Genomic DNA, 27,844 nt, shown 5'->3' with positions numbered 1-27,844 from the left:
GTGGAGAGTAGTCAAGTTGGAGTGGCAGAGTAGAGAGAGAGAGACCAAGAGGAGAGAGAGACAGCAGGAGGGGAAAGCCTGTGGAGCAGAGCAGAGCAGGGCAGGCCTGTGGAGGGCAGAGCAAGCCTCCCCAGGAGGTCATTTGAGGACTTCCTTTAGAGAGGCCTGTGGAAAGGTCCTCCTGGAGCAGAGCAGGGCAGATCTGTGGCGAGTAGAGAGGCCTGCAGAGAAGGAGGAAGGAAAGAAGAAGAAAAACCTTCCCCTTTGGATGTTTGGAGCTTTGGAGGTCTGGGGTTGGAGGTTTGCAAACTGACTAATTGGTGGTTTGCAGACCAACTAATAAAGGTCAGGGCTGCCTATTGGAGGTTTGGTGGTCAAGGCAGATCTTGGTTCTGGGTATCTAGCTCAGGCCTCCTTTCTGGTGTAAATAGTGTCAATAAATTTGTTTGTTATCTTTAACTGTGCCTCGATGGATTGTCTCACTCTTTAGAAGTCATAATTTTTTAGAGCCCCCAGCAAGATACTCCATCCAACATCAGGCCTTGATCCCCCTACCCGCCCTGGGAAACCCCCTCATCGGTGAATGTCTCAGCCCTCAGCTGTGAGAACCTCCCTCAAGTGTTTGTTTTCCGAGGACCAATGCGGACAAGAGTCATTTGGGAACCCTCTAGGGGTGAGTCTGGGCAACCTGGCCAGCCTGTTTTTGAGACCTCTTTGAAAGGTCTTCTGGAGCCTCTTCAAGAGACCATTTTGTATCTCCTCAAGAGGTCATCTGGGACTTCTTTAAGTGGTCATCTGGGACCTCCTCGAGAGGTCACTTGGGAGATGTGGGACATGTGGGTTAAGTGTCTGTGATTTGTCTGTTTTTGTTTATTAATTCTATCTGTATCCTGTATATACCTCTGCATACTCCTTTTTTCCAGGATGTGGGAGAACAATGTCCTAAAGTTCTCGTACATGAAATTATAACTGAAAAATCTTCTCCCTCAGTGTTACAGGATCCCCCAGAGAAAGACCCACTGGTATACTCTCCCTCCTATTCTGTGTCATCAGCACCTCCAATGTTAAGCCCCCCCCATACCAGAAGTGGTTCCTTGTACCAGCCTGACATGGTACAAGGTGATACAGTCCCCTTACCCTTGAGACAGGTGTATGGGGAGACAGTGGGCAAGCCCCCTTTCTAGTGTATTTCCCTTTAAAACTAGTGACCTGCAAAAACAGCAAAATCCATCCTTTTCTGGAAAACCCCAGGGGCTCATCTCCTTATTAGAGACAGTATTTTTCACACACCAGCCTACCTGGGATGATTGTCAGCAACTTTTACAGGTGCTTTTCACCTGGGAGGAAAGGGAGCGAATTCTACGCAGTGCCTTGAATGTGGTTCTTGGACCAGATGGTTTCTCCACTGATGACCCAGTCCGTTTGGAGTGAGTCTTTCCCCTGACTCACCCAAGCTGGGATTACAACAGGGATCAAGGTAAGGAGGCGCTTACCAATTATCACCAGACTCTTGTTAGCAGGGATACAGGTAGCAGCTAGGAAGCCAACTAATTTATCTAAGGTGAGTGAGACTATACAGCTCCCAATGAGTCCCTTGCTGCTTTTCTAGAACATCTCTTGGAGGCCTATAGGACCTACACACCTATAGATCCCTGAGGCCCCAGAGAATCGAAGAGCCCTAAATATGGCCTTCGTTACCCAGTCGGCCCCAGATATTAGAAGAAAACTTCAAAAGTTAGAAGGTTTTGAGGGAAAGGTGTTATCTGAGTTGGTAGCAGTTGCCCAGAGGGTATTTGATAACAAAGATACCCTGGAAGAAAAACAGTCAAAGAAAGAAGTTCCAGTTTTGGTATCAGCACCAGGACAGGGATCAAGAAACCCTTGGTAACTCATTTGCAAATGGCAGTAGGGAAGCTCTAGGACTAGGCCAGTGAGCTTACTGCAAACAAAACAGACGTTGGAAAAGGAATATCCAAGGAGGAGAGAGATGGAAAATGACAGGTTAAGTAAGCACGTTAGTAACTGGAAATTGTGTTCAATAAAAATTATTGGCTTGAAACAGACTCTGAATCTCTAGCATGTGCCAGTCAAAACCCAGAAAGGTTGAAAGTGCATTGAACAGCAAAGTGGAGAAAACTAGGAGAGAATTATCGGATGTGAAGAAAAGATTTGAAGACATAAATAAGGAACTTGTAAGAGTCAATCATGAGAACAAAATCCTTAAACCTGGAAAACACTCAGAATCAAATGAAATCCAAGTATATCAGTCTTGGGTGAGCATGAGACCAAGCTGGGGGCCACAGGTAAGAGGCCGAAGGAGGCACAGGACAACAACACTGCCATCCTCGCTGACTACAAGCGAGGCCAGGAGGAGATGCTGACGTTTCACACAGAAATCAAGGCCGAGAAAAAGGAGCTGGACATGGTACAAGAATGTATTAGGCTGAAGTACACGCCGATGATCAGCTTTGAAGAGTGTGAGCGGATATTCAAAGCAACAGAGAAAGAACTGAAAGAGCAGTTAATGGAGCAGACGCAGAAGTGCCGTGTCAGAGAAGAGGCCAAGAAAAGTGAACAGGAAAATATCAGGCCCAAGAAAGAGATTGTTACTCTTCAGAAAGAGTTCAAGGACACACGTGCTCTGATGGGGAATGTCCAGAAAACAGAAAGAGCATTAGGCAGAAAAACAGAAGAGCTTAAAAAACAGTTGAAAGATCTGTCACAAAAATACGCTGAAGTGAAAAACAAAGAAAAGCTACTAGAGCAAAAGGCCAAACAGACTGCTGAGATCCTTTCCATAACTAATGCAGAAACAGCGTGCCCAATGGAACAGGTGGAGGTGTGAAAAAACCCTCTTGATAGCACCACTGAGAACTTAAAAGAGGAGCTCAAGAGTAAGCAAAGGCGCTGTGAGAAGGAGTAGCAGTTGGACAGTCAAAGGAACTCTTCTGTGACCCTAGTAGAACACTTTCAGGGTAAGGAGGACTTTGAGAAGGAGATTGGGATCATGAAAGTGAGCTTGAGAGAAAAGAAAGAGAATACAATGGGAAGAAGTCTCCAAAGTGAAGACTGAGGTTCAGAGTGCTAACCAGGAGATAAAGAAACTATAAACCCATGAGGTTCAGGGAAACAACTGAGCTGATCAGGTAGCTTGGGAGGTCACCCTAAAACCAGCGGGGCCTCTAGAGCTACTAGTCATTAAGATTAAAGGAAGACGCAAAGACAGTGGTAACAAGTGTGCAAATGTGGAGACTGCACTTGTGAAAAATGGGTACAGGCTCAAGCCTTCTGTCTATTTCTGGTTATTTGTCACCCTGGTAAATTGCCCTGCACCACTGCCTAAAACTGTCTTGAAAACCAGTGAGGCCTCAGCCTGCCAAGCCTATGTAATATATGTAGAAAGTTGCCAACATGTAAATGCTGGACAGATGGAACATGTGGAGAGGACATGTATGCAAGGAACCTCACCTGGTGAATTTTGGGAAGTGGACTTTCTGGAGGAAAAGCCTGGAAAGTATGAGTACCGGTACCTGTTAGTACTAGTGGACACTTTCAGGCTGGGCTGAGGCATTCCCAACAAAACCAAAACTGCTAGGTAACAGTTAAGAAATTACTCCATGAAATAATTCCTCAGTTTGGCTTACCTTAGCAGTGGGTCTGACAATGTCCCAGCCTTCACCACCCAACTTACTCAATTGTTAGCTAAGACCCTAGGAATACATTGGAAGTTACATTGTATTTATAGACCTCAGAGTTCAGGGAGGTGGAAAGAATGAATAGAACCTTAAAGGAAACTTTAATTACAGAGACTGGCCATGACTGGGTAAGCCTCTCTCCCCTTGGCTCTCCTTTGAACAAGAGGATTCACTCGCTTCAAAATAATTTATGATAAACCACCTCCTTTGGTTCCTAAACTTGGGGAAGTTATGTTAACAGATACGTCTAACCACAATCTTATCCAGTCCCTGCAGGCTTTGCAACATGGTCTTTTTTTGGGGGTGGTGGTGGTCTGGTCATGGGGCCTGAACTCTGGGCCTGGGCACTGTTCCTCAGCTCTTCAGCTCAAGGCTAGCGCTCTACCACTTGAGCCACAGCACCACTTCCGGCTTTTTTCTTTTTTGCTTATGTGGTGCTGAGGAATCGAACCCAGGGCCTCATGCATGCAAGGCAAGTGCTCTACCACTGAGCCACCTTCCCAGCCCCTGCAACATGTTCTTTTATATGCCTATCCTTTGGTAGCCGAGGCCCATCAGCCTCCTGAGAGAAACTCTGCCCACTCTTTCTTGCCTGGTCAGCTGTTGTGGGGATAAAGACATCATGCTCCTGAATTGGAACCCAAGTGGCAAGAACCTTACTCGGCAGTGCTAACTACACCATTGGCTATTAAAGTTGCAGGAAAACAGCGTTGGACCCATCACTCTCAAGTGAAACAGGCAGCAGAACAATATCCAGAGATGGTTACAAGATGGACTGTTCAGAGATACTCAGAGGATCCCCTAAAGATAAGACTAACCAAGTGTTCATTAGTATTAACTAGTTAGTGTATTTCTATGTTTTTTCTCCTTGTGATCTGTTAAATTTGCATTTTAAGCCTGTTCAATGTGGGGAGAGAAGGAAAAGTTTAGGATTTGGTCCTTGGAAACCATTAGGCAGATGAAACCATTAGTGCTATTGGAGTCAGGGAGGGGCGCAGTTCCGAGGCCCAGGAGTAAGGTTGAGAGCAGGGGAAGCAGAGTGGAGAGTAGTCAAGTTGGAGTGGCAGAGTAGAGAGAGAGACCAAGAGGAAAGAGGGACAGCAGGAGGGGAAAGCCTGCAGAGCAGAGCAGGGCAGGGCAGGCCTGTGGAGGGCAAGCCTCCCCGAGAGGCCATTTGGGGCCTCCTCAGGAGGTCATTTGGAGACTTCCTCTAGAGAGGCCTGTGGAAAGGTCCTCCTGGAGCAGAGCAGGGCAGATCTGTGGAGAGTAGAGAGGCCTGCAGAGAAGGAGGAAGGAAAGAAGAAGAAAAGCCTTCACCTTTGGATGTTTGGAGCTTTGGAGGTCTGGGGTTGGAGGTTTGCAAACTGACTAATTGGTGGTTTGCAGACCAACTAATAAAGGTCAGGGCTGCCTATTGGAGGTTTGGAGGTTTGGTGGACAAGGTTGCCCTTAGCTCTGAGTATGTAGCCCAGGACAAGGTAGCCGTAGGCCTCCTTTCTGGTGTAAATAAACTTGTTTGTTATCCTTAACTGTGCTTTGATGGATTGTCTTGCTCTTTAGAGGTCATAATTCTTCTTGTCTACATCTGTGGGTTTATAGGTCTAGAGAAACTTAAGCTCTGAAGATTTGCTTTACAACTGGAAGGGGTAAAGTGCAAGGAGAAAAAAACAGAGAAAACAGACATGGCCATGAAGAGAACAGAAACCTTAAAAATCACAGAAACAAGATCAAAAAAGGGAACCAAGATAGGGGCCATGTAGAAATAGGGGTAACTGACATGGGACAGCCAGGTATCTAAAGATGTGGCCAGCCCTGGGCCGCCATCTGCCGTGTCTTTGATCAGCAAGAGAGGGGAGGGTAGCTCCTAAATCTTTCTTCCGCTTTGGTTCTTATCTCTATGGAGATTGCTCCCATCTTTGCCATCTGGTGTTTTCAAAGACAGAGTCACAAGGCACAAGTTGTCAAAGACATTTCTAGAAGGTGTCAGAGACGCTCATAAAGAAGTAGAGACTTGAGTTCTGGAAACCCCTTGTGGAAGGACCTTCTGCCAGTTATCCCAGCCCATGATTTTCTTCAGTCCAAACAGGACTGCCTCTTCCTGTTGGGTAAGTGAATCCCAAACTCCCTTCTCATACATTTAAAGTGTTTGCCTAACTGCCCGGCTCTTAATTAGGTGTGTAACAGGGAAGTCAAGGACAATGTATGAATGGGCAAACAGTCCCCGAACTTCATTTCTGCCATCACTATCAACTTCCTTCCACAGACATCGAGTGGCCAAGCTGGATCTTCTGTGCTACATCCATTTCTTGTCTTACCTCATTCGCTAATCCAATCATTTGAGGGTTAAGCACTTACCTAGGCCACCAAGTGGAAAACAGTCATCACCCTCTGCTCTTCAGTAAAATACAGGCATGCATAGGAAAGCAGTGCACACGTACACCTCCAAACAACATCTTATGTCAAACTCCACATTGAATCTAATGTATCCATTGTGTCTGGAGGTCAGAGTCATTCCTTTATCTGTCTCTATTATAACTACTGGAAACATAAGGGTGCCGAGTGCAGGTAGCTCATGATTGTAATCTTAGCTACTCTGGAAGCCAAGATCTGAGGATCATCGTTCAAAGTCAGCCTGGGGCAGGAAAGTGTGTGACACTCTCAGTCTTCAGTTAACCACCAAAAAGCTGGAAGTGGAACCTGTGGCTCAAGTGATAGAGGGCTAGCCTTGAGCAATTAGCACAGGCCCTGAGCTCAAACCCCAGTACCAGCACACAAACTCAAGCAAGCAAACAATAAATACGCAGGGAGCTTCTCAGCCTGATAAGAAAGACAAACCCTCTCTCCCACAGAGGACTGAGAAGACTCTTCTTCCCTTTGCTGCCACAGAAGTAAACCTGGAGGATCCAAAGTCCAGGCCAGAATTCCAGGCTATCACCCATTTCTAAGACATAATTCTAGCAGCATTGAGAAGTAGATGGTCACTTGTCCCCTGAGGTCAGAGGCCCCCAACGAACCAGGATAGACTTCCTTTCTTCCTTTCTATCTGCCCCACAAGGTGTGGTTACACAGGATCATTTGCATTCATTTGCATATATTGCCTTTCAAAGGGCTTTGATGTGGGGTGTGCTAATATGGTTATCTTCATTTTTACTGGAAAGGCTAAGGTGGAGAGAAGAGAAAGGACTTGCCTAAGATGACCCCAGTGATCTGTCATGCTGTAAGCATTTCAAATGCAAGCTTGACCCCCAAACCTGTGCCCCTCTAGCACCCCATTTCTAGGCTTCAGGGTTCTGACTGGCAAGAGGATGGGGAAGGAGGCAGAAAGAAAGCAGACTGAAATAAAAATATACTAGAGAACAGGATGTTGCTTGCTCTGTTCTGCAATGTTTCCCTGGGTCTGTCTTCTCTCATTTCTTGGCAGTGAGCATGCATTATTTATGCCTCACACTCAGAATCTCTTCAGTCACAATAAAGGTCAGGAGAAGAAGGGAGAGGTATCTGAATCTGCTGCCATCTCCTGGGGCATCCAGGACAACATAGGGAGTCTGGAGGAATCCACTGGGAACCAAATAAAGGCATCAGCCTCAAAGTTCTTCTTTCCTTCTGCCTGTCTTCTCTTCTCTTTTGTTTTTTTTTCTTTCCTATAAGAAAAAAAACACATACGGGCAAGTTTCTCTCCCTTTGAACCCATGTCCACCCCTTTCAACCCAGAAGGTCCCACAAGACCATGGCAATCCTTTCACGCATAATCAGGGAACTTGGGGGTGAGCTGCGTCACCTTGATGCTTTCTGATGTCACAGCATCTCTGTCTTGGAGTTTGAAAGCCCCTTGGTTAGGTTCAGATTTGTCTTTTGAAATCCTCCAGCCCCGTTCCCTGTCATTGAAATAACAGATACATGCCCTGTAGCATTTGTGGGGAGTGACGGGGAGTGGGGGGGACAGGAAGGCATAAAAGTCAAACAGATGGAATGTCACCGTTTCTGGAACCCCTCCCCACACACACATACACAGCCACCCTACCATATTTTTTTTTTACCAGTTTTGCAATGTACCTCTACCAGCAATGACTGAGAACATCATTCCTGTTATTGGTAACTGACCTTTCCCCCGACTCTCCCTGTACCATTTCCCAACCTATCTTTCATTCATGTTCCCCTACAGTAAGCCTTCAAGCCAGTCTGTCCACAGAGCCTGGGAGAGGCCAGATGATTGTACAAAAGATCTCTGAAAGCCTTGGGGGCTTTTTTTTGTTTTTTGTTTTGTTGTTGTTGTTTGTTCTAATGACCTGAAAGAAACAATTTCTAATAGGAAGATTTCAGATGTTTTTGTTCTATATCCATTCTTAGAATTCCACCAAAAATCCAACCAAAAGGCTAAAAGATGGCTTTAATTGTTGAAGCAAGGAAAGTAACTAAGTCTCCAAATCACAAATAATTAGTTACGACACATCCCCTCCTCCAATTAATGTCTGGATGGACATGAAGGACCTTCCCAGCACCTCCCATCTCTGGTAGGATGTGGATTTCCCAGAGGAAGTGGCCTGTGTCCTAAAGCTAACTAACATCATGGATGCTCTCATAGACTGACAGTATCTGTGGTCACCTACAAGTTACAGGAGAGAAGGATAGACACTGTAAAGTGTACACACACACACATACACACACACACACACACACACATACACACACACACTGAATTCATGTAAAACTGAGAAGTAGAGGGGCTTCAATGTCAACATGATCTATTTCCAGCTAACAGATAAATGACAACACAGCATTAAAATTAAAACCAAAGCTACTCAGGATTGAAAGAGAAGGAAATTGGAGATGGGATATTACCCATTCCAAGACTTAACTGAGAAGCGACAGTAATTTGGAGAGTGTGATATTAAGAAAAAGGCAACAATGGTGCTTACCATGGGTAGACATCCACATGGAAAAAAAATAAACCTAGAATGAGACCTGACACACTTCTCACAAATTTAGTCAAAGTGGATCAAAGGCCCTAAATGTAAAATGCAAGAATACCATGCTCCTAGAAGACAGCTTAGGAGAAGAATCCCCATTACCTCAAGTGTGATAGAGGTGTGGTCCAGGGGTAGAGTGTGTGCATGTCATGTGTCAGCCTTGTGTGTGATCCCCAGCCCTGATAAAAATGAGGAATCAAGGCAATTCAATGACCTTGGGTTTGATGATGACCTTTCAGATACAGCATTGAAGACAAAATCGAGGAGAGAGAATTGATGAGTTGGGTCTCGTTAAATTTAAATATTTTCATTTTGTGAACTACTTTTTTCCAAAGCTACAGACTAAGAAATAGATCTAACATTTTTATGTACAAAAGATATATCTAATAAAGGATTATTACCCAAAATGCAAGCCAAAGAGTCAACTAATCCAATTCTAAGACGTGTCACACTTAAAAAAAAAAAACCTCACCAAAGACATACACAGGAAAAATATAAAAAATAAATAAAATACCCCCACATAGACCACCACGGAAAAGCAAATGAAAATAGCAAAGATACTCTAGTGCATACTTATTATAATGACCAAAATCCTGAACACGGCCAAATTAAACACTGGCAGAGTGGAGAGCCACAGGAGATCTTCATCATTGCTGCTAGGAACTTAAAGTGGAATGACCACTTTAGAAGAGAGTTTGGTGGTTTATTACAAAATTAAACACTTCACACACTCCTGCAATTGTATTCTCGGATATCTGTTCAAAAGAGTAGAAAACATATATCCCAGATATGTTTATAAGAGCTTGATTCATATATCTCAAAGCTTGAAAGCAGGGGGTAGATGAATGACATAATGTATGGTACATCTAGGAAAATGGAATATTATTTAGACCTCAAAAGAAATAAACAAGCCATGGGAAAAATATGGAAGGAAAGTTAAGTGACTATTAAAAAGTGAAAAAAATTCAAACAACTAAACAATAAGAAGTGGCAAAACAAAAGTAAAGAATGTAGGATTCCAATAATAACATTCTGAAAAAGGCAGAACTGAGGAGTTAGCAAAAAGTAATTTTCAGGATGAGGGCAAAGGCCAGGGGAAGTTTTTAGGTTAGTGTAACAAGTCTATCTCAGTAGAACATGTTTTAACAGTAAGCACAATCTTTATATGTGGACATATAAATTTTATTCTGGGCTTCTAGCATAGTCGTTACTCTGTCAGGAGACATTTCTTATCAAGAAAATACCATATCAAAGGAGATAACATCCCACCCTTGATTTCTTTCTTTCTTTCTCTTCCTTCCTTCCTTCCTTCTTTCCTTTCCTTTCTTCCTTTCTTCCCTTCTTTCTTTCTTCCTTCCTTCTTTCTTTCTTTCTTCCTTCCTTCCTTCCTTCCTTCCTTCCTTCCTTCCTTCCTTCCTTCCTTCCTTCCTTCCTTCCTTTCTTCCTTTCTTTCTTTCTATACAAATTGTTGAAAAGAGTTAACTCTTCCTTCTCCTGCTCTTGTTTGTGCTTTGATCGCTATCTATACATCCAGGTGCAAATAAGAATATTAGGTGAAAACACACATGCATACATCACAAGTCTGTCCTAGTGGAAACATGGCTGTACACATGTGCTCACACTCACAAAAAGTACAACCCCTAGCATGAACCCTAAGTAAGCCACATGCTGGATGAAGCTAGCTGTCCAAGTCTTTGCCTTAACCCTATTGACAGCCTTTTCTCTTTTAAAGATTTCCCCATTATTTATTTATGATAAAGCCCACAATTTCCCACTAACTGGTTAACAAATCATTTGTTCCTCTCTTGGCTTAGGGGCCTTCTTGGGTACAAAATGAGCAGTTTGTACTATGTAATTTAAGATATCTTATCCAATCGAATCTGACAAATGGATCTAATTTCAGAACAACAACTTGGAGGCCAGGTTTTTGGTCTGGTTTAAGTTATTTGTTTTTCTTTCTGAAATAACCTATCTTCCCTCTTCCTAGGAAAGCTGCAGTACGCACACAGATGAACAGGGAACAAAAGAACTAACAAGGCCTCTGAGATGAAGTCATATGGCCGGGGGTGCTTGCTCTGAAAAGGAGAAGAAAGCCAATACGTTTCCCACACCACTGCCAATCAAAGGTTCATCCTGGCTCCATTTCAGAATAGCTGCTCGGTTCACCCCTCAATGACCTAGAGTGTGAAGCTCAGCACCACAACACCCTAAAATCTAGATCCAGACATCTGGATGTGCTCCCACTAACCCACCTGTGATCACCATGCAGAAAACCAGGTGGGCACTCAAGCACATAGAACACACAAAGAAAAGCTTATATTGCCAGCAAAGGGCCTGACAAGGCCAATCCACACAGGGAGAAGAAGCATTTGTCCTTATCTAAGGTGATCTTTATAACCTAGAGGGGCTAGGAGGTGGGGACCTTGGTGTAGACTTATGGGCCAGGGACTTCATCATGGTGGGCTAGGATTTATGGCAGCTGCCCAAATAGTTAGATAAGGGGCCTGCAGCTGGCCAGCCTAAAGGTCACTTTAAGGGGGTTCTGTTACCTTTTATGGTTGTATCTGACCCAATTGAGCGTCATCTCAAGGTAAGGAGGAAGGAGGCCGATTATTTACTGCCTGCACCTACTCGTCACTCTGGGAAAGCTATGGGAAAGGAGCCTATTGGACTAACACCACCTACATCCAGTTCCTCACCCACTCACATGCACTTCATTCCGGGAATAACTTGAAAACACACTGCTTGGATGTGAGGGTGATCTGGTGACAATATCTGTCACTCCATTGATTGTCAAGGCTGGTTAGGTGGGTGACCCCTTCCTCCCTCCACTCTGTGTGCGACTCTCCCGAAGCTGCGTGCACCGTCGAAGAGGGCAACCATCCCCCAGAGAGAGGAGGACCAGTCTTGGGTCAAGGGTATGCGAGTAGCTGTGCTCCCCTGCTAGAACCTCCAAACAAGTTCTCAACATGCATTTGTAGGAGAACATAGTGTGGTCAAGCTTCTGAAATTCCAGATGATCCAAATGAGGTGCTGCATGTGGCAGGAAGAAGGAAAAGGAAAGGAAAGAAGAAGAAAAAGAGGAGGAGGAACAAGAAGGGGTGGAGGGGGAGGAGAAGAAGAAGAATCCACTCATGCCTCCGGTGTTCTTATCCGAGCTCTCTTTACCTCTGCACACTGCGTTTCAGCCCATTGTCCCCAGGGCTGCTAAACAGTCTGACTTCAAAGCCAGGCTGTACCTGGAATCCTGTAGCTACTCAGGAAGCTGAGATCCGAAGATTGCAATCTAAAACCAACCCACGCAGGAATGTAAATCAGACTCTTACCTCCAATGAAACATCATGAAAGCCAGATGTGGAGCTGTGATTCAAGTGGTAGAGCAGGAAAGAAAACCTTGGGCTAAAAAGCTAAGGGATGGTGCCCAGGCCCTGAGTTTTCAAGCCTCATGACTGGCACATACACACACATAACATACATGAGACAGAGAGAGAGGAAGAGAAAGAGAGAGAGAGAAGGAGGGATAGAGAGAGAGAGAAAGGGACAGAGAGAGAGAAGGAGGGAGAGAATTAGTTCATTTAGTTCATTTTCTGATGCTTGGTGTTGAGTGTTCTGAAAGTTCTCTGGGAAAAAGGAAGTTCCCTAAATATTGAGCAGAGAAAGTAATGGTGCACATTGATATCTATTTGAAGACTAGGCTATGCCAAAGGCTTTACTTCATGAATTGGTAGACTTGGAATGAATGAATGAATGAATGAATGAGCCAAGGAGCACCCCAGAGCACCCAAGGAAAGATTACATAAGATCATTGGCAAGAGTTTGTATAGTTTATCCAAGAAGCATCCATTAAAATTCAGTCACCCTTTGCCATGAAATTTGACCAAAAGTGTCCAAATAAAGTGGCAGAGAACCTCTCCAAAAGTTGCCAATGGTCCTGGGGAAGAAATCAATATTCACAGTTGTGAAATTCAAACAAAAGAATTCAATATACCACAAACCAAATTATGGGATTAATAAAATCCAGATCAAAACTCCAAGGAGGTTTTTTTTTTTAATCTTAACAGAAGGAAATTAATTTAGAAGATCAAAAGCAGACCAGAGCAATCTCAGTCAAAATCCCAGCAGGTTTTTTTTTTTTCTGTAGTAATTGATCATCTGAAGCTAAAATTTACATGAAAATGGGCAAGGCTAAGAATAGCCAACGCAATCTCAGAGAGAAGAATAAAGCTACAGGGCTTATGTCACTGGCTCTAAAAGTCTGTTTTAAAGCTTTAATAATTGAGACGTTGTGATATTTTCAAACAATGGTTAAACCGATAAATGGTACAAAATAGAGGGTCACAAATGTCTACCATGTATACAGCGAGCCTGATTTATCTTTTTGGTCTGCCTTTTTCCACTCACTTTTACATTTGAGTGAATTATGTATATTGTTGAATATAGTTTTAAATCATTCGTACTTATTAGTATATAGCATCTCTTTGTGCAGGACACAACTCCAGTGTAGCAGAGAAAGAACAGTAATTTCAATTAATGGCCCCAGGTCAATTGCATATAAAAATATAAAAATCTTTGCCACTTTATCTCACATTATACACAAAAATCAACTGTTGGTGGATCACATGGACAAATGGGAAAATTTAAAAATTGTTGTCAGGTATCGGTGACTCACAAATGTAATGCTAGCTACCCAGGAGGTTAAGATACCCAGCCCAGGCAGAAAAGTTGTTGGGATTCTACACCTCAAAAAATAAGCAAAAAGCTTGACTGTAGGTACGGTTTAAGTGGTAGAGTGCTATCTGAGCAAGCAAAAGACTCAAGACCATGAATCTTATCTAAGAACCCATGTTTAAAACATGGGGGTAGGGGTGAGGGAAACAGTTCTTCAGTAAGTTGCAAAAAGTGCTAACCATAAAAGAGAAAAAAAAAAGATACAGGCACTGGTGGTTGTGCCTATAATCCTAGCTACTCAGGAGACTGAGCTCTGAGGATCACAATTTGAAGCCAGCCTGGTCAAGAAAGTTCATGAGAGTCTTATCTCCTATTAACTACCAAAAAAGTTGAAAGTGGAGCTGTGGCTCAAGTGGTAGAGCACTGGCCTTGAGCAAAAACGCTCAGAGACAGCACCCAGGTGCTGAGTTTAAGCCCCAGGACTGGCAAAAGATAGTTTTACAGGTGACTGATTTGGTCCTCTGAACAACTCTGCAACATCAATATATTAGCCACAGGGGGAAAAGTGAGATATTTAATAACTCACCTAGGGCCAAAGAAGTCCATCCACATTGTGGAGACAGAGAAAGGAAGAGAGAGGGAGACAAAGAAGGGAGGAGGAAGGAAGGGCGTGAGGAAGGGAGGGAGGGAGGGACAGAATGTATTGGTTTAGATTTAAATTTTAATGATATAATCAAACATCACAAGAAGACAAGAAGGAATCTAAGGAACAAGAGACATCCACAATTACGATACGTAAGTGTCAGTGAACACAAATCACCTGACATTTCCTAATAAGTCATCAGAGAACTTAACTTTAAAACTTTTATTTCAGATGGCTATTCATTAGCATAGGAAACCATTCATAGTATATCAGTAAGTGCTAAACATAGATTATAAGAGCATTTCGGGGTTAAGATCTCATGCTATGGCATTCCCGTATGGGTTATGTAATTATAGACACATCTAAATATTTGATACAAAAAAGCAGTGGAAAGCATACACCAGAATGTAAATTACTGCTCTATCAGAATCAAGGCTGTCTTTGATTTTCCATATTTCCTCATCTATATTTTCTACTTTTCCTATAATGAGCATATATTGCTTTTATAATACAGATCATTGATTCTTAAGGGTAAAGAGGAAACCATGTTTTATTTTAGTTGTACTCCAGTGTTATTTTTCTGCCAATAAGAGAGTGGGGTGATATTGAAGAATGATGATCTTAAGTCTAGTTACTTTTAAAAAAGCCAACAATATTTTATTCGAGCACATTTGACAAGCCATCAAATTCTCAAATCCTTAGTGTACAGATGGATGGATCTTGACACATCTATGTTCCCAAGAACTGAATTACTTTTTGCTACTGTTCCTGTCTTCGGCTTTGATATCTGATTTTTTAGACGAGAGTTTTATTGTACATGTGTGAAATTAGCACAATGGGTCTCACTGGTAAGGACAATTTATAGACATCAATCAGAAATTTTAAAAAAATCCTTCAAAGTTGACGTGTAACTGACTTGAAATGGACTGTGTATATTTACAACACACAGCTTGATCAATTTGAATGTGAAAGTGGGGGTTCAACCAGGCTGGGGTTCAACCAGGCTGGACTTCTTTTGGTCCTAGGTGAGTTACTAAGGACCAAATCAATCACCTGCACAACTACATAGTTCAGGACCCACCTCACACCAGGGACTTGGTAAAGAACCGCTGCTATTGTCCATCTGAACTTTTTCAATTAGAGAACCTGAGACTTGAGGTTAGGAACTTGCTTACCATCTGCTGGGCAGAGGGACCTGACTCCCATCTTGGAAACTTTGAAAAGTACCCTCTCCAGAGGAGAACCCCCACCAAACAGTATGAGAATGTCTCCTGACAGTCATGGAATTCAGAGAACCAATCTGTAACTCTGGCTGATGGCTACTAGTCTTACCACATTTGCCCTGGCTGGACTTGAGGCCACGATCCTTCTATGTCAGCTTCCCTGATTGCTGGGATTACAGGTACTTGCTATAATGACCTTGAAAGCCCAGAGAACTAAGACATTAGAAATCAGACGAGGGATTGTCTGGGGGTAGGATGGGAGAAGTTGACTATAAAATACTATGTGAAAATTTCCTAGAATACTGGAACTATTTTATAGTTTGTTTAAGGAAGTAGGTGCATTGGTCAGAACTTACAAAATGTGTCCCTAACATGCATGCATCTTAATTGAATGTAAACAAGTCCATGTACTAATAAATTCAAATAGAAAATAATAAAAACCCTTGTAAGTTCCTGAAAGGGTGAACATCATTGGTGTGCACCATATAGCATTTGGCTATTTCATTTTTCCTCAGTATCCTAGGGTGCCTGGCACATAGTAGGTGGTTCATAGATAGCTTGAGAAGATGCATGGTGCCGGAAGCAGCATTATCAGTGAGGAGCAGCAAATCGCTTGTCTTAAACCTCTTCTGCCATGAGGTGGCATCAGAGAACACCAAGAGGTGTTCTCTGACTCCAGCAGGTGGCAGCAGACACACACCAACCTCATCGTTAAAGACAAGTTGATTTCCCTCTCCTTTGGGCATTTCTTCCCATCGATTGCTTCTATCTCAGCCTAACACCTGTGCTAGGCAGGGATAGGAAGCTTAACTCGAGGTTAGTAGGAACGCATATATGATCTCTACTAATCACAGCACCGTTCTCTGTGATTGGTAAGAAATATCTCACCCCCTTCAACCCCTGATGCTTCTCTCTGGGCAACACTGTCCAAGTCTGCAGGCCAAGACAATCAGTGTAGAGAGTATTTGCTGGTGCAGGTGAAGCAGTGTTCCAACAGCTGCATGTACACTAAGTCTTTCGATCTTCAGAGAGGAGGAGAGGAGAAGAGAAGAGAGGAGAGGGACTGCCCATGAAACCGGGTGCTGGTAGGTTAATGAACTTGCACAAAAGCCCAGTCATTAGTAAACCTGAAGCTACCATTGGAACTACCATTGTTCTAGCTCTGAACCACGGTCCTTAATGCTAGAACTGCTTAACAAGTAAACTCGAATGCCAGTCCATTTCTCCTGGCCCCAGCCCACCTCCAGGAGTAGCAAAGAATGGCTTACCCTGCTTCTCTGTCTTCTAGACATCTTAGGGACCTTCAGAGATTCATATTGGGTATTTCTTCCCATAGAACTTACCTAAAAATTATGACTTACCCATCTGTCTATCCAATCAGCCCTTATGGAGGGCTGTTTGACATACTGAAGGTCAAACATTAAGTATGAAGTACAACTGATCATATAAAATAATACTGACATCTACCTTGAGCAATAGGAACCAGTATACAAAGACACATGCACCTCCATGTTTATTGCAGCACTGTTCACAATAGCCAAGATTTGTGAACAACCCAGATGCCCACTACTGGTGAGTGGGTACAAAAATTGTGGTACCTATATACAATGGAATATTAGAAAGGACAAAATAATGGCATTTGCAGGGAAATGGATACAACTAGAGCAGATTATTTTGAGTGAAGTAATCCAAAAACAAAGATTCAAACAGCACATGGTCTCCCTGATATGTGGATGCTAAATCCAAAATACAAGAAGATATGGCAGGGCTGGGAAGGTGGCTCAGTGGTAGAGCGCTTGCCTTGCATGCCTGAGGCCCTGGGTTCGATTCCTCAGCACCACATAAGCAAAAAGAAAAAAGCCGGAAGTGGTCTGTGGCTCGAGTGGTAGAGCGCTAGCCTTGAGCTGAAGAGGAGGGACAGCGCCCAGGCCCAGAGTTCAAGCCCCACTACCGGACCCCCCCCCAAAAAAAAAAGAAGATATGGCAAAGTAACAGGACTCAAGAAACAAAAGACAGCCACCCATTTTGTAATATCATTGCTAAATGACTCCATGTTCTTAACCATATACATGTTAGATATATGCACGCAACGGAGGGGAGACAGGAGGAGGAACAGAATAAGTGGGAACAGCCTACCCTAAGCAAAAGGAAAGAAATGTAAACATCACCTGATGTGGAAAAATAACTTGTATTGTCAAAGCTCATAGACTTCACAAACTGTATAGACGACATGACAATTTGCCTTGTGAAAGTTAAAAAATGTGTTTGTGACTCTAAGAATCACTATTCCACAATACTGTGAAAGATGTGAAAGTTAAGTAATCACCTAGTCTCAAAGAAAAAGAGTGAGAGAAGGGATGGGTCAGGAGCGATGGGTGACAATGTTGTCAGACACTTTGTACTCATACACTGTTGTGTAGCATGGGAGCTTCTTTGTACAACTACTTAAAGATAATAAAATAATACTGAAATGAACTCCAGGAAATTGAAACAAGATGCTTTCTCTTTGCTGCTTTTTTATTTCTTTTATTTTTGCCTTGTTTGTTTGTTTATCTGTCTTTGGGAGGGGCCACAGAAATGGAGGGATGCTGGGTGAACAAACACAGCAGTGGTACACACTAGACACGAGGAGGAAAATGAACTATACAACTAGTGGGTAGCGATGGGAGGAAAAACTGGGAGAAAGTGTGGGGGAAGGGGTAACATTGCCCCAAAAGACATATACTCTTTACTTGTCTATATATCTTTGCACATCACCTTTATAACAATGATTTAAAATTTTTAATTAAGTGCAGTAACACATACCTTCCTCTGAGAGCTCTGACACCAGAGGGGAAGATCATATGCAAAGACAATAAAAAGCAACACCAAAGGCACCATGCTGCCTGTGTTGATGACTAATTACCATATGGATGCCAGATGAACGGCGCAGAATGCGTATCCTCTGCACAGTCAGCAAGGGTTGTTTTCTCGGAGGAGGAAGCCTTTCGCTGAGCCTCGAGCTGAGTGAGGAGCGCAAGTGCAGTCTGTCACAGCCAAAGGGACGCATACCTCACGGCCAGTGAGTGAGACACCCAAGAGAGCCCAGGAGTCTGCTGAGAAGTGAGCACTCTTCAAAGGAAATGGAAGTTCCAAGGAAGTGCCAATTCCGCTCATTCAGCTGGTCATGCATGGTCTTCCCCCCTGCTGACCAGGCCAAGCCCCAGAGGGATTTCCTCCCAAGCCAGCTGAATCTTGCCTAAAGCAGCAATGGCAGTGGTGGCTGGCAAAGGACTGGAGGAGTAAACTCCAGGGTGTGGCCAAAGCAGATGCACACATGGGAACCACTGCAGAGGGAGAAGTAGAGAAAGCCAGGAGCAAAGCAGCATGGGTAGCTCATGAGGGTGGAGGGGAGACCAGAGTGGAAACATGTTGACAAGAGACTGTGACAATGGAAGTTGTAGCGGAGGCAGAGGTGACAAACCAAGTCATAAAGGCCTTGGTCTTCGTGAGGTTCTGGCAGGTTTGGGCACCTATGGCAAACCCATAGAGAATGTCTTCAAGAAGCCTGGCTTCAGAAAGCCAGGAGTGGTGCTTCCTGTCTATAATCCCATGCTACTTAGGAGGTAGAGACTGGAAGAAACTAGCCCAGGAAAACATTTTTAGTGAAAGTCCATCTCCGCGAACAGCTTGGTGTAGTGGTACGTATTTGTCATCCTAGCCACAAGGGAAATGGAAATAAGATGATGGCTGTCTGGGACAGCTCAGGATTGAAGCATGAGGCCTTACCTCAAAAGCAGTAGCACCAAAGCCCCCAGAAAAACACTACTAGGTTTCTTGGGGGCAGAGACAGAGCCCATCGCAAGAGACATACCTGTTGGCTTGTGGTCGCTCAGCAGGAGAATCACACTGGGTTTCATAGTCCCTGGGTGACTGTTTCATAAGGCCAAGATCCTTTGTGGAGGATAAAAGACTCTGGCTAAGGCTAACGAGGCTGAAGCAGAGGGATTGTATGACACTTGTCTCTCAGATGAGGACTGTAGGGCTTACTGGGTGCAGTCAGCTGACTTCCAGGCTTACCCAGTTAGTGAGGAGCAGAGCCAGGGCCTAGCCATGCTCTTGCCTGCTTGGAAAGGTCTTTGGGGAAAGAGTTAAGACTGGAACTTGTACCCCTGGGTTGGGATCCTGGCCTGGTCACCAACTTCCTAAGAGACCAGGGACACATGACCTGTGGCTGGTATTTTTCTGGGTGGAAAGAGAAAGTTCTAGAGGCGACATCTCACACATTTCTCCCCTGGTAGATGGTGGACTCTGCTTCACTGATTCGAGTCAACACTCCTGCCTGTGTCAGGACAGGAACTCGGCTGCCTCTTCCTTCCCATCGGGTCCCTGGCGGTGGCCCAGGGAATGCCAGAGTGGCAGCTGAGAATTGGAGGGGTACGCTGACACCATACCACTCGGGAAGGCTTCCGAAATTGGAGAGTAGAACTTGGCCCACGTTCTCAAAACTCCCAGCCAGACTCCACTCACTCCTTTGCAAGCGAGCAGGTTACTGGATGGCAGGAGAAGGTGACAGGATGCTCCATTTGTGTCCAGTAGGATGGTCTCTGGATGACTGCTAAGATTTCAGAAGATCCCAGGACCCAGCAGTGCCTAGGGTTTCCAGCCCTCTCCGTGTTCCCTTACCATCTGCCACACCCCAGACCCAGAGTATGGTCCAGCTTCCAAAAGACATGATAGGACAACGGAGGGACTGCCATCCTCCTGATCTTTCCCTACTTCTCAGTCTGAAACACTGCCCTTAGCCTTCCCTCTCGCCTCCCATCACCCGTGCATGCCAGGACTCCAGCATCCACACCCAACCCTTCCCTGCTCCACAGCCAACCCAACACCAGGCCATGACACAGTGGAGTCACTACGCAAGAGAAAAAGCAACTGGACAGTTGACTAGCATTGACTTCCGTTCTGGAGTTAAGTCCCACTTTAGGGCCGACCTGTCCTGCTGGATGATGGGAAAGGCTTTCACACTGAGAGCTCTCTCCTTCCTCCTTCTCCTCTTCCTTCCTTCCTGGGCTTCCCTCCCCTGTCTTCTTCCTACCAATGGAAACTGGAAGCACCTCCCTCGTGAAAGGAAGCTGGGAGCATGTGGAGTTCCTTTCCCATCTCTTACCATCAGAAATGAGCTCTTTGATTCTTCCCCCTGGTCTTCTCCACGTCCCCCATCCCCCAACCCCGAGGCCCAGAGATCTGGAACTTCGAAGACGCAATGGGGCTCTGGATGTGTTTTCCCAGTGGGAATAACAGGCTGTGAGCTGAGGAACACTGGCACCATATTTTCATTGACGTTTTTTTCTTATATATGTATTTTTATATCATCTTTAAGTAGTTGCACAAGGAGGTACCGTTTTTAAGTACAAAATTCGTCTTACTTGATACCACCATTCTCATCATTCTATCTTTCCCAATCCAAACCCTCCCCTCCAATTCCCTAGAGGCTTTGCTTTGCTCTCTGCATTATCTGGGCAGACCCGTTAAAGATCCTGGAAAAGAAGCAGGAAGACCGGAAGGGACAGATTCCTCGGCCAGCTGCTCGGCTCTGGCTTTGGGGCTGGCCATACCCCAGCCATCTTGGATGCAGCATCCTGACAGCTGTTAGTTAAGGGGTGAAAGACATGCACAGAATCGTGTAGCAATTTGTAGCTCCCGTGATCTGAGATTTGCCTCCGAGTCTTGACAGCAATTCTGTGACCAAGGAGACATGAGACCTTAGGGGAACTAGAATCGGGCTGACCTGGAATTATATACTTGACTTTCCAGTCCAATAGGCTGACATCCCTGTCAGAGATGGTTAGAGGCAAGGAGTCCAGAGTAGTCTTTTAAGCAATCCAATGGAGTAAGGAAGGAAAGAAAAAACATCAACTTTAATCAATGATGTACCAAGCACTATTCGAGGAATCTACATCTATTATATCAGAGCCTTTAAGAATGGAGATACAATCCATACATAATCTAATGTTTCTCCTTTTAAAGGATTACAGGGTGTGGGTTTAGCATACTGAAAATGCAGACAACCATCATCAGCATTAATTCCATTTTCATTAGCCACAAAAACTTCTATAACCATTCACAGTCACTTTCCCTCTTCCCAGGCCCTAAACCAACACCAAATCTGATGGGCGCTGGTGGCTCATACCTGTAATCCTAGCTACTCAGGAGGTTGAGATCTGAGGATTGCTGTTCAAAGGCAGCCCAGGCTGAAAAGTCCCTGTGAGACTCTTAACCACCAAAAGATTATGGAAGTGGATCTGTGGCTCAAAGTGATAGAACACTAGCCTTGAGCAAAAGAGCTCAGGGACAGCATCCAAGCTCTGAGTTCAAGCCCCAGAACAGAACAACAACAACAAAACCCACAAATTTACTTTGTGTTTCTCCTGATTTTCCTTTCCTGGACATTTCATATAGTTTGTGCCTGGCATTTTTCTCTTAATATAACGCATTGAAGGTTTGGCCATTTGCTAGGCTACACCACTGCTGAATCATACTAAAGTATTCAGATGTTCTTCATATTGTTTATACAGTCATCTACCAATGGACCTTTGCTTTGTCACTATGCTGGAGTATTGCCAATAATATTATAAACATGTGCCTATGAATTTCTTGTTGTTGTTGTTTGATGCTGTGTGTTTTTTAATTGCCTTGGGTTTCGGATCATATGTTAACTTCACGTGTGACTTTTTGAGATCCTGACCGAATGCTTTCTCCAATGGTAGGTGCATTCTCGACATTCTCACCAGTACAGCTGAGGAGGGCTCTGGCTTCGCCACATGCTCACTGATACTGACAGTTTCTCGTCTGCCTTACAATACCTGTTCTTGTCAGTTGAAGTGCTATCACAGTGGTTTGGATCTGCATTTCCCTCATGACAAACGCCACTCAGCTTCTTTGCCTGTGCTTGCTGGCCATTTCTGTGACTTCCTTGACGAAGTGTCTATCCAAGTCATTTGATCAACTTGAAAACTTGGTGATCGTTTTTCATTGAATTTTACTGTGGTGCTAGACACATCTTTCGTGAGGGTTCACCCCTGTGTGCACTGTAGAGGATGATGCGTTGTGCATTCCCAGGACCTTTGAGGCCTTTACAAAAGAGTCTAACCTTTTATAAGAGCTGTCATTTGTGAGTTGTTCATTATAAGTAGTTAGACTTATGCCAAAATGCTTCAACAATGGTGGTAGGTCCATGAAACAAGGGGAAAAACTCAGAATGAGTTATTGAGGTGGCCTATGATCCCAGTGTCTAAGATCTTAACTCTATTCTTAAACCTCTTCTGTAGCATCCATAACAGATGATCACCTCCATTGACAAAGAGCTCATGACCTCTCAGTGCCACTCATTCTGAAAGGTAGAAAGGAGACATAAGAAGGTGTCATTCAGTTTTTCAGTTCAGGGATGGCCAACCCGATACATTCAACGCTCCCCATAAGCATTGATGGAATGTCATATTTGATAAGCCCACAGGAAGATTAATAAGAGTCATTATTCAAGCTGGATGTGGATTGGTAACAAATATGGTGTGGAATAATAGTTTTGTAACATAGCAGAATAAAAACTATGGACCAGAACCCACATCTCAGGGGCTGCCTGGATATTTATTTGTATCTTGTACTATTGTGTACCCCCCTCTAACCTTATAAAACTGTAACACCAAGGAAAAACATATGTTGTAGAACCATGAACTCAGCCCTTTAGGCTAAACCTGGGTCTAAGGATTTTGCATAGGTAATCTCCATCCATACTCAAACCCTAAAAGCTGATGATGGTGTTCTCTCAGGAGATGACCTGCTCTAAGACTCTTGAAAATGTAATTTGTTTTGCTGCCTGAATTTACCTCATATGGGACATAAAGGCAGAGGACAGACCTCAGTAGCAATTCTTCAGTAACAATTCTTTTTTCAAGTTCCTCTGTGTATAGATCAAGAACCCAACACATTGCAGAACACCAGGAACTCCATTCTTGGCCCAGCTCTTTCTAATTAGTGGATCTTTGAGGTGTCACTTCCCCTTTCCCAAACCTGTTTCCTCATCTGCAAAACGGAGAAAAAAATATTCTTGGTTGCAGGGTTGCTGGAGGATTGATGGCACACAGGCTCATTTCTACCGTATCTGATAGTGGAATCCAACCGTAGGAGATATTATTGAAATTCTTCCATATAAGGAACTGTGTCTCCACAGTTTCCACCCAAAGTTTGTTCCTTCAGCGCACTTCCCCCAAGTCAGATTATTGCATGCAACAATTACATCATCTTTTTTCCATTTAGAACCAATCACTCCACTCCATAAACTTCTCAACCTCATGGTCCTGGATCCTTAACCACCCTGTGTCTTCTCTTCTCAAGATAAGGCCTTCTAGCTAGGCACCGGTGGCTCATACCTGTAATCCTAGCTACTCAGAAGGCTGAGATCTGAGGATCACAGTCCAAAGCCAGCCTGGGAAGAAAAGCCCCCAAGAGACTCTTATCTCCAATGAGCCATTTAAAAAACAGAAGTGGAGCTGTGGCTCCATTAGATAGAATGCTAGATTTGAGCCAGAGAGCTCAGGGACAACACCCAGGCTCTAAGTTCAAACCCCACACCAATGAAAAAAGAAAACAGGTAAAGACTCCTGTCCTCCATGCTTCAAAGGTCTTCAGGCTGATCTGAAGCAGAAAAAAAAGTCAGTGCTTTATTCTAGAACTGACACTTTTCGCATGTACACATGATCACCTTCACTTTGCTGGGATAGAGCTAGTTCCCTTGTGGGGCTACCCTGGGTCTAACATTTGCACCTGAATTTGTGGAACACATGTTCAATTTATGTCCCACCGTTGTCAACACACATCTTGTTAGATCTAGCACAATACCTTAGGAGATTGCGGACTCATTCTCACATCCATCTCAGAAATCTATGATTGGCAGATACAATGAGAATAAAATCCTAGCTCACCATCCAAGCTTTTCCTACCTCCTTCCAGCCTTCCACCTTCCAATTACAAATATCCTAGGCAAAAAGCATGCAGCTACTTCAATAAGAAACAAGACAGTGGTGCATGTAAGCCTACAATACTTATTGAGCTGCTAGTGTACAGCAAGCGCCTGCAGATTTGGTCTTCCTTTGACCCTCACATAACGCATTAAGCAAGGCAGTGCAATCTCAGTTTATAGATGGGAGTCAATGAGGTCCAGAGAGTTGCACACAAATCCACAGCTGAAAAGCTATGAGGATGTGGCACAGGTCTGGAAAGTCTGTCTGACTCCAAGTCCATATTCCCTTACATGTCTTCCACTAGGTCTCTCAGGTTGCCAAGAGTGAATAGTTCCCCAACTTTGGTCTGCAAGAATCACTTGGAAAACTTGGCTAAAAATAAATTCCATTCTCATCACACACAAACACACACACACACACACACACACACACACACACACACACACACACACACACACACACCTCATCATTTGCAATTCAACAGGCCCAGAGGGAGACACCATACCTTAAGAGTGCCTGGTGAAATCAGCCAGATGCAGAGAAAAAAAAAGGCTGCGTGGTTTCCCTCGTGTGTAGAAGATAGCATGTATCTATGAATCTGTAAGTTATCACCGAGGGTGATAACACACGTGGTTACAAAAGAATTAACTGACGTATTATATACTCTATGGGGAGTTCCAACAGTGTAATTTTTTTTTTTTGCAAAGACTAGGTCAAGCCCAACAAAATCAGCACCAGGAGATGGATACTTGCAAGAAGGAATGTGGGCCAAGGGGAGAAGAGGCAGATGAATGTGGGGGGAGGCAGGTGGGGGCCAGGGAGAAGAATGCAGTCAAGAATTCATTGCATATATCAAAAAATTAAGTAAAAGAAGGGGTGGGTCGAAGTCAGGTATGAGACTGTTGAAGGGGTGACACCGATCAAGACGGATTGTATCCATAAACCATCTTGTTAAATGGCACCTCCTTTGTACAACTACTTAAAGAAAATAAAAATCTGTTTCAAAACTAGAAGTGAAAAAAACAGAAGTGAAATATATACATATATAATATGTACACACTCATAGTATATAGTATATATGTGCATTTGCACATATAATAATAATAATGATATATCCCCAACATGCATTTAAATAAACTGCTAGGTGTTCCAGAAGCTACTGGCTCACATATAACACCTACCCTGTCACTCCAGTGACTGAGCTCTGAAGTCCAATTCTCAAGTTCTGCCATAAGCCAGATCCTGTACCCACAGCCAGTGCTGGGGCAAGAGCCACCCACAGCCACTACTTTTCATGACTCCCAAGGGCTTTCTCAGCCTAGGGCCTAGGTGAAGTTTTCCTTCCTTGGAGGATCCTTTACTTTCTGGCCTGCAGAAGTGGGAAACCCCAGGCATTAGATGGTGCAATGGCAAATTATGTAACACCCTTGGAGTATTCTCTGCATCCCCCAAATCCCCCACAGTGCTTGGCTGCCTGCCAACCTTGTTCCAAAACCACAAGAGTGATCACAGAGACACAAATGGCGCTTCCAGTCACCAAGGGCCCCCCTCCCCTGGCCTCCACTCCACCCCCACCCTCAGGCATTGCTCCTTCCCCAGCCCCGTGACACCCAGACCACACCAGCTGTGTTCATTCAAAGACACTGGCCCCCTGAGCTTGCGGTCCGGCCTTCCCCTTGGAGCTGTCTTGCTAGCCTCTTCCTTAAAGGCACCCCCGTTAGGTCACGAGATTAAAAAGAGAAAACTGCTTCTTCCTTCCTTCGGGCTATGAACAACGGTGAAATCTTTCTTGTGGTTAATTTGCAGCAGTAAGATTTCTGCAAAACCAGGCTGACATGGAACAAGAAAGGCCTAAACTCTGCATTTTTTTCTTTCTTGTTCTTCATCTCAGGAAAGAGTCAAAAGGATGTGCGTCAGCCAATGCAGCTTTAGACAAGTTAGCTAGCCTTGGAAACGATTCCTTCTCCCGGAAAAGTGAAGATAGCAATTCCCATCATCCCTTGGTTGGTAGTGAAGAGCCTGGAATGAAAGTATCTACGCAGAAGGCTCCACAAAGCCGTTGCATAGTGTAGGCGCCGTGTGACATGCTCGCTGCTCTGTGTGTCACACAGAGTGGTCCCCGAGGAGGCAGAATCTTCATCATCTGGGAGATAATGAACATTGAGAAATACCAGGCCCACTCCAGAGCTAGAGTCTGAACTGCAAGTCCATAAAACCCCAGGAATGGGATGTGTATTAAGTACACACCTTGAGCGACAGCAGTGCCAGCTTTCAACCCATGTTTCCATCTTTTAACATGGCTCATTGTCTCTTCCACACTAGATCAAATCCCTATTCCATCTCCTGACGTAGATCTGATGTAGGCTGACCTGTGGCCTCTTCACACCCGCGTGTGTAGACAGTCCCCTGTTAGCCAAAGGATAAGTCCCTAACTCCAAGGGATGGGCTTGAAGCTCATGGCCACCTGGCCTCAGTCCACCTCTTCTCCCTCACAGAGCTCTTCTACCCATGCCCTGCAGAGTCTGCTGTGGGTGATGCCTGCCTTTTTCCCAATAGCCTCAGCTCCTCACGATGACTGGCACATAGCAAACGTTCGATGTAAACCCACCAAGCTCACTGCAGTGTAAACCCCATAGAGAAAGTGCCAGTGTCTGTTATCTCCACCATTGTAATACCAGAACTTGGCTCAGTTCTTCTTAGTTTTCACTCAAACATTTTTATTAGCATCTATTAGTTGTACAAAAGGATGTCACTGTGACATCTGCATATATGTACACACATAATGTACCCGTATCAAACTCCCTCATTCCAGTTCTCTCTTTTGTCTCTTTTCCTTCTTTCAAAAAAAAAGTCCAGCAGATTTTATGGTTGCATGTTCATACATGCCTGCAAAGTACTTCAACCATATTCATTCCCATTCATCCCTGCTCCTGCTAGCACCCACCCCCCACAGTGTGGATTTTCCTTTCCTGTCATTCACTTGTGTGTAGAGTAATCGCATTACTAGCTCACTAGTCATACGAATTGTACAATATTTTGCTATGACTAGGGTGAAATATATCTCACTGTAATGATGCATAGCACATTGCATTGTGGTATTTGATGCACACACATATTTTAGTTAGATCATAATCGGATTTTAGTCAGATTATTTTTTTAGTCAGGTTAACTCCTCCTGTTGTATTCTCTTTCCCTATCCTCTCTACCCCTTGTTCTCAACAAGTTTCCTTCTGCCATCTTCATACAGAGACACCATGGGTTTCAATCATTCATCTTACATCATCCTCTTCCCTTCTCCTTGCCATTCTCCCAAACTGGCTCTGTTTCTAACGCGCATCGTGTGTACTCCGAACGAGTAAATAAATAGCGTAGGCTCAATAAATGAACGCCTTTAAAGTATTGCATAAATTGGAAAACTCTATTTAAAATAAAAGACCACATTGGTTTCGATTGTTTTGTTAACCACATTGAAAGAAAGAGAGAGACAGAGAGATTATGGATATATTATCTTTGGAACTGCTGACTCATCACTGTCTTCCAGCCCCATGATGGCAGGATGTGACTTCTTCAAAGACAATGCAAAGAATATCTACTGTGAGCTTTTTCCCCTCTCCCTATTTCAACATCCTGTTCTTTCTGATTTCGGTTC

This window comes from Dipodomys ordii, unplaced genomic scaffold (assembly GCF_000151885.1).
Source record: "Dipodomys ordii isolate 6190 unplaced genomic scaffold, Dord_2.0 Scaffold31, whole genome shotgun sequence".
Lineage (NCBI taxonomy): Eukaryota > Metazoa > Chordata > Mammalia > Rodentia > Heteromyidae > Dipodomys > Dipodomys ordii.
The sequence above is the reverse complement of the archived record's forward strand: the minus strand, read 5'-3'. Positions refer to the sequence as shown.